Source organism: Mizuhopecten yessoensis, unplaced genomic scaffold, assembly GCF_002113885.1.
Source record: "Mizuhopecten yessoensis strain PY_sf001 unplaced genomic scaffold, ASM211388v2 scaffold6863, whole genome shotgun sequence".
NCBI classification, from domain to species: Eukaryota; Metazoa; Mollusca; class Bivalvia; order Pectinida; family Pectinidae; genus Mizuhopecten; species Mizuhopecten yessoensis.
In genome coordinates, this window is record NW_018406762.1 from 1,171,557 (window position 1) to 1,179,454 (window position 7,898).

Genomic DNA, 7,898 nt, shown 5'->3' on the forward strand with positions numbered 1-7,898 from the left:
AAATAAAACTTCACAATAGAGTTTTAATAGCTCACAGACTTTAAGTATTGATTGAATAATTTATAAGATAATGCAACAGACACAACTACATTACGTGTTACATGTATTCTAAGTATTTGGTACCTTGGGGTTTTTTTTCATTTAAGAGAAAACTAATTTCATTTGTGAACGTATAGTATAAAATATCAAACACACTTGCCATAGCCACATTGGCCCTCCCAACTATACAAGCTCGCGTAAATCATGCAGTCAATACAAAGAATTTGTCAGCAGTTTGCATATCTATGTAAACTTAAACCTGTATAATCAGAAAACCTGTATAAGTCAGAACTATAACGAGGTTCCATTTTATAATTTCTATGTAAACTTAACCTGTGTAATAAGAAAACCTGTATAAATCATAACTATAACAAGGTTCCACTATATTCATTTCTATGTAAAGTTGTCCTGTGAGACCAGAAAACCTGTATAAATCAGAACTATAACAAGGTTCCACTTTATACATTTCGATGTAAACTTAACCGGTGTAATCAGAAAACCTGTATAAATCAGTACTATTATAGACAGGTTTTATACAGACACGTAAAGTTGTAACGATATAAACAGGTTGATACAGAGAGGTATAGTTGTAACGTTATAGACAGGCTTGATACAGAGTTGTATATAGTTGTAACGTTATAGACAGGCTTGATACAGAGTTGGATATAGTTGTAACGTTATAGACAGGCTTGATACAGAGGTGTATATAGTTGTAACGTTATAGACAGGCTTGATACAGAGTTGGATATAGTTGTAACGTTATAGACAGGCTTGATACAGAGTTCTATATAGTTGTAACGTTATAGACAGGTTGATACAGAGTTGTATATAGGTGTAACGTTATAGACAGGTTTTATACAGACACGTATAGTTGTAACGTTATAGACAGGCTTGATACAGAGTTGGATATAGTTGTAACGTTATAGACAGGCTTGATACAGAGAGGTATAGTTGTAACGTTATAGACAGGTTGATACAGAATTGTATATAGTTGTAACGTTATATACAGGTTTTATACAGACGCGTATAGTTGTAACGTTATAGACAGGCTTGATACAGAGTTGGATATAGTTGTAACGTTATAGACAGGCTTGATACAGAGTTGTGTATAGTTGTACCGTTATAGACAGGTTGATACAGAGCTGTATATAGTTGTAACGTTATAGACAGGCTTGATACAGAGTTGTGTATAGTTGTACCGTTATAGACAGGTTGATACAGAGGTGTATATAGTTGTAACGTTATAGACAGGCTTGATACAGAGTTGTTTATAGTTGTAACGTTATAGACAGGCTTGATACAGAGTTGGATATAGTTGTACCGTTATAGACAGGTTGATACAGAGCTGTATATAGTTGTAACGTTATAGACAGGCTTGATTCAGAGTTGTATATAGTTGTAACGTTATAGACAGGTTTTATACAGAGAGGTATATAGTTGTAACGTTATAGACAGGCTTGATACAGAGTTGTATATAGTTGTAACGTTATAGACAGGTTGATACAGAGCGGTATAGTTGTAACGTTATAGACAGGCTTGATACAGAGATGTATATAGTTGTAACGTTATAGACAGGTTGATACAGAGAGGTACAGTTGTAACGTTATAGACAGGCTTGATACAGAGTTGTTTATAGTTGTAACGTTATAGACAGGTTGATACAGAGAGGTATAGTTGTAACGTTATAGACAGGGTGATACAGAGTTGTATATAGTTGTAACGTTATAGACAGGTTGATACAGAGAGGTATAGTTGTAACGTTATAGACAGGCTTGATACAGACACATAAAGTTGTACCGTAATAAACAGGTTGATACAGAGAGGTATAGTTGAACCGTTATAGACAGGTTTTATACAGAGTTGTATAGTTGTACCGTTATAGACAGGTTTTAAACGGAGTGGTATAGTTGTAACGTTATAGACAGGTTTTAAACGCAGTGGTGTAGTTGTACAGTTAGGGACAGAATTTTATACGGTGTGATTTAGCTGTTCTGTTATAGACATGTTTTATACGGATCGATATAGTTGTATCATGATAGACAGATTGATACAGAGAGGTATAGTTGACCGTTATAGACAGGTTTCATATGGAAAGGTATATTTGCACCGTTATAGACAGGTTTTATACGGAGCGGTATAGATGTACCGTTATAGACAGGGTTATACAGAACGGTATAGTTGTATCGTTATAGACAGATTGATACAGAGAGGTATAGTTGACCGTTATAGACAGGTTTCATATGGAAAGGTATACTTGTACCGTTATAGACAGGTTTTATACGGAGCGGTATAGATGTACCGTTATAGACAGGGTTATACAGAACGGTATGGTTTCGCCGTTATAGACAGGTTTTATATAGATTGGTATAGTTGTACAGTAAGATTCATATTTTATTCAGAGTGGTATAGTTGTACCGTTATAGACAGGTTTTATACGGAGCTGTATGGTTGTACCGTTATAGACAGGTTTTATATGGAAAGGTATACTTGTACCGCTATAGACAGGTTTTATTCAGAGTGGTATAGTTGTACCAATATAGGCAGGTTTTATACGGAGCTGTATATAGGTATTGCTTGCATTTCTTAATAACAGACATTCCGTGCGATAACATTTCATTGTATGTGATGACAGCCTTATCGGGATGTAATTTGTCATACTTGGCAACCTTTACGTCTGATGGTTTCACATGTTTCTGTACCATGGCTGTTTTCGGCCGTTATTTTTGTACAGAAAGATACAAAAGCAACGTGTTGATTTTATTTCCGCTTTCATATCTTTGTATACCATGGTACACTTTTTACATGGTACACAAAGATTTGAATTTTCATATCTTTGCGTACCATATAAAAGCGTACGTGGTACAAAAAGATATGAAAATTCATATCTTTTTGTCAGGCTCTTGTCGGTCATCGTAGCAATGCATCTGATTAGTGAAAATGATTACAAGATGTTACTAGTATAGTGTACCCACCTACACGATCAATGTTATGAGTTAACCATACTGGTATACTAGCTAAAGTATAGATTTACTGTAATTGATCGTCATATCTTCTGTCGGTGAAGGTCAGGGTTATATTTTCAGAATTCGGGTCACACTAGTTCTGTGCTAGGCCAGAGCCGGCAATAGTAGTATTTCGTGCTGATGCAATATCTCGAAATAGTAACGATACCCACTGAGCATGACCGGGTATGCGGTGGTGAAATACAGGAAGTCAAGTTCAAGTTCTTTATTCACCAAAAGTCTTAAGACTTATAGGTACAAAGCAATCATGATACATTGTACATGTATATATGTTATAGGAGAGTGACTATAAGCATACAAGTGCAAACTAAACAAAGAACATAATACAAAAGCACAAAAATTATAAATACGTGTAGCTAATTAATCAATTTCGCCGCTTAGTGGCTAGATATAAATATTTACCTAGATTTGACAACTCTTTGACATTATTTACAGATAAAAGTTGGACAAGTTTGTAAACAGAGGGACTCTTATAATAATACTTCTTTATATACTTTAACCTCAAATCATTATAAAAAGGACATACAAAAATGAAATGAAATTCGTCCTCGACGTCTCCCAAATCACATTTGCTACAGTTTCTATTTCTGCGAATGATATTATTGTGTCTACCCTTTTCGATATTCAGTTGATGAGACGACGTTCTAAATTTAGTTAACATATATTTGTATTTTGTTTCAATATGTTTACGGAGATAAAACTGAATACTATGACTGTCTATAAGATATTGATATAGTCTACCTTTTGATGAAGCTGCTATCTTTGCCAACATATTTTGCTTAGTAACATCTTTCAATCTGTGTTCAATAATTTCAAAAGTGTTTACCAATTGTAGATTCAATTCAAAAATATAATCAAGACCTAGGGCAGTTAATCCATTCTTAATGTTACAAATCCACGGATCATTCACGTTGACACATTCATCATAACAAGTTTTTAATATCAAATTATCAGATTTCGTAAACTTCAACCAATATTTGAATACTTTTAGCTTTCTTGTAACAATTAATGGGAGTCTACCCAATTCACAATAAACTAAATCATTGAATGTAGATTTACATACTCTAAGGACTTTTTTGCAGAAATTCAAATGAACTCTCTCTATATCAGGAGCTTTGTGAAACCCCCATATTTCTGCACCATAGCTTAAGATGCTGCCGACATAAATATCAAAGACAGAGCATTGGGTTTCCAAATTCAAACAATGGTTCTTTAAAGAGGATGAAAATGAAAATAAAGCCTTTCTTCCTTGGTCCGCTAAATGCTAAAAGTCGTGTGTAAATTAATTGGCGTTCATCCAAATGTCCCAGTTTTCCTGTTTACTACGATGACGAAATACCTGTACTTTGTTATGATACACGGATCCACCTTATATCTCATCTGAAACTTAAAATATTTCTTGTATTTGAAATTAAAATGATCTCGTCAATTATTTGGGTGACATTAATATGGGAAGAGGGCGCGGGGACGAGAAGGAGTGGGTTTGTGGTGTGTTGTATTAATATATTAGGTCAAGAGCTCTTTTGTTTAAAGTATGATAAGCTTTTTGTCAACTTCACGCAAAAACCTTTTTTCGAGTTTCTTTTCAGACGTATTTTGAAATTCACAATTAAAAACATAATTGGATATTTAAAACAATTGCCAAAGACTTGTCTTCGAAGGAAGTAGTTGTATTTCGGATATTTCTCGATAATCCTATTTTGAACATTTTGATTTTCATTCGTTAAACAAACCAGACTTTGTATATCCTGGTTCTGTTGTTTTAACCTGGTTGGCTTAAAAGGTCATCAACGCGACCAAACCATTTTGTTTTTATTATAAATTAAAATAAGAAGTATCTGATCATAATTTACAATCATATTTGCGTTTCTGTCTTATATGAATTACTTTGAAGATCAACATATGTAATTCTATTTCAGAATTCCTGGAAATATTTGTGTTAAAGTCTCGTTAAGCTGTCAATGCATTGAAAAACTAGGGAAAAACAAAACGATGTTGAAATGGTAAGGAAAGATGGAATAATGAAGATAAAGGTTGTTTGTTGATAAGTCACGTGCTGTTACGCTTTAGATCAGAAGGGTTACAAGCCTCATCATCTTGTTATTTTTTAACATTCAGAGATATACGATGGCCGATAGCGGCCGTCATATCTTACATGTACCTTTTTTATTTGTGCATGTACACACGTTATATCTAATATGTATGTATTTTTATATTTGTTTTTTAAAATTGTACATGTACACATCTTATACCTTATACCTATTAACATTCCAAAAGGCGGAGTAAAGCAGACGACTTCTAGTTGATCCATAGCTTTTGTTAAGAATATAAACCGGTCTATTTCAGTCGACATTATATAGAGATTCATTTTTGATCAAAAATAAAACTTCACAACAGAGTTTGAATATAACGCCAACAGGTCACAGACTTAAAGTATTGGTTGAATGATTTATGAGATAATGCAACAGACACAACCACATTACGTGTTACATTTACTCTAAGTCTGTGGATACCTTGGGGTTTTTTTCATTTAAAAGAAAACTTATTTCATTTGTGTACGTATAGTATAAACATTGGCCCTTCCAACAATACAAGCTCGCGTAAATCATGCAGTCAATACAAAGAATTTGTCAACAGTTTGCATATAGTATACATATCTATGTAAACTTAAACCTGTAAAATCAGAAAACCTGTATAAATCAGAACTATAATTAGGTCCCACCGTACACATTTTTATGTAAACTTCACCTGTGTAATCAGAAAACCTGCATAAATCAGAACTATAACTTGGTTCCACTATATACATTTCTATGTAAACTTAACCTGTGTTATTCGAAAACCTGTATAAATCAGAACTATAAATAGGTCCCACTTTATACATTTCTATGTAAACTTAACCTGTGTAATCAGAAAACCTGTATAAATCAGAACTATAACTAGGTCCGACTATATACATTTCTATGTAAACTTAAACCTGTGTAATCAGAAAACCTGTATAAATCAGAACTATAACTATACATATCTATGTAAACTTAAACCTGTATAATCAGAAAAGCTGTATAAATCAGAACTACAACAAGGTCCCACTATATACATATCTATGTAAACTTAACCTGTATAATCAGAAAACCTGTATAATCAGAACTATAACTAGGTCCCACTATATACATTTCTATGTAAACTTAAACCTGTGTAATCAGAAAACCTGTATAAATCAGATCTTAAACTAGGTCCCACTATATAATTTCTATATAAACTTAACCTGTGTAATCAGAAAACCTGTATAAATCAGAACTATAATTTAGTCCCACTATATACATTTCTTTGTAAACTAACAATGAATGGCATACACATAGCTCCGAATTTATGCATAACTACATCATGGATGTTTATCGAATCTGAGCAATCAGAAGCTTTTAAATTGTTTATTGAAGTTCAAAAATACTATTTAAATATTCCTGTTTTTTTTTTCTCCTTTTACGATTGAGCTATATTCACTAGAAAGCTGTTTTGTGGGATCAATTGATCTGAACGTGTAAGTACAAAAACAAGTAAGTTTAGAAATTATTTCTTGTAGGTTATATAAAATGATAGTTTCCGTATAAAGCCGGTTCATTGGTAGAGTTCACAAAAAGGTGTAAGATCACCTTCTTGATCTCACACAGAACGATTTGTTGGCTAATTGGCCATACGTGGACATCCAAACCGGATAATTTTATTGGAAGTAATTCTTGAGTTTCATATGTGTGAATCTCAATAAAATGGGACTTGTGACGTACCAAGCACTTTACGTTAAGTCATTTCCTCATTGAATTCTATGTTGATTTATTTTCAATAAGTCTTCCTGACTGTTTGTTTCGGTTAGATGAAATTCGACACACAACTAAGAATTGTCCGACATTAGTCCGTGGTGATATTAAAAAATATATTTGTTTCTTACTTTTTAAGAACTGCAACTTAAAAAGTTAAACACTTTTGCCAAAAGAAAACCCCGTTTAACGTTGTGGCCTATCTATAGGACGACGCCGACGACGCCGATGATGCTGATAAGCCTACCACCTGTGAACAAATTCTCATTACAATACAATCTTATTAAATATAATGTGTGAGCATCAGAACGAAATATGTTATGTTTTTACATTTGTATTGACTATGACATAGATCAGAAGTTTAGGTGTAGCTAGAGAACTACTCTTGGTATTGATCATTCTGTCATTCTAATTCTAGGGTGTAGGTTAAGTCAAAGAGGTTTTGTACCTGATAAGATTTTTACTGTCATCCAGGTTACAGTGACCTAATTTTAGTATACAACACTAAGTCGTGTCCCTGTTAACTCTCTGGACAAACTTTTTAATTAAACATAAATATATAGGTCAAAGGTAGAAATATAGGTCACAGTGACCTACAATGTAGTGTACGACACTCAAGATCTACCTATATACAATGTTTTGTGGTTTTAGGTGTGATAATAAAGAAGTTATATTCTGGACAAACCTTTAACTATTTTATAAATCAATAGTCAAATATAGGTCACAGTGACCTACTTTCAAAATTGCATACTCTCCCGACGTGTCCTTGTAGTAGCCTTGATGCACCAAGAAGTGATTATCAATTAACACTGTATAAGGATAGAGGTCAAAGGTCTCATTAAGCCAGTGTCCTATTTTTAGTATGTCCAAGTTTACCCTCCAGAAATGTACTGCATAACAAATATGAAAAAAATACATATGCACTAGCCAGAGTATGAGGTGTCAAACCTCTCGACACCAAACAGGTCAAAGGTCAGATGGTCACAGTGTACATTTTTCAGTATGGGACACTCTGCCATCCGAAATT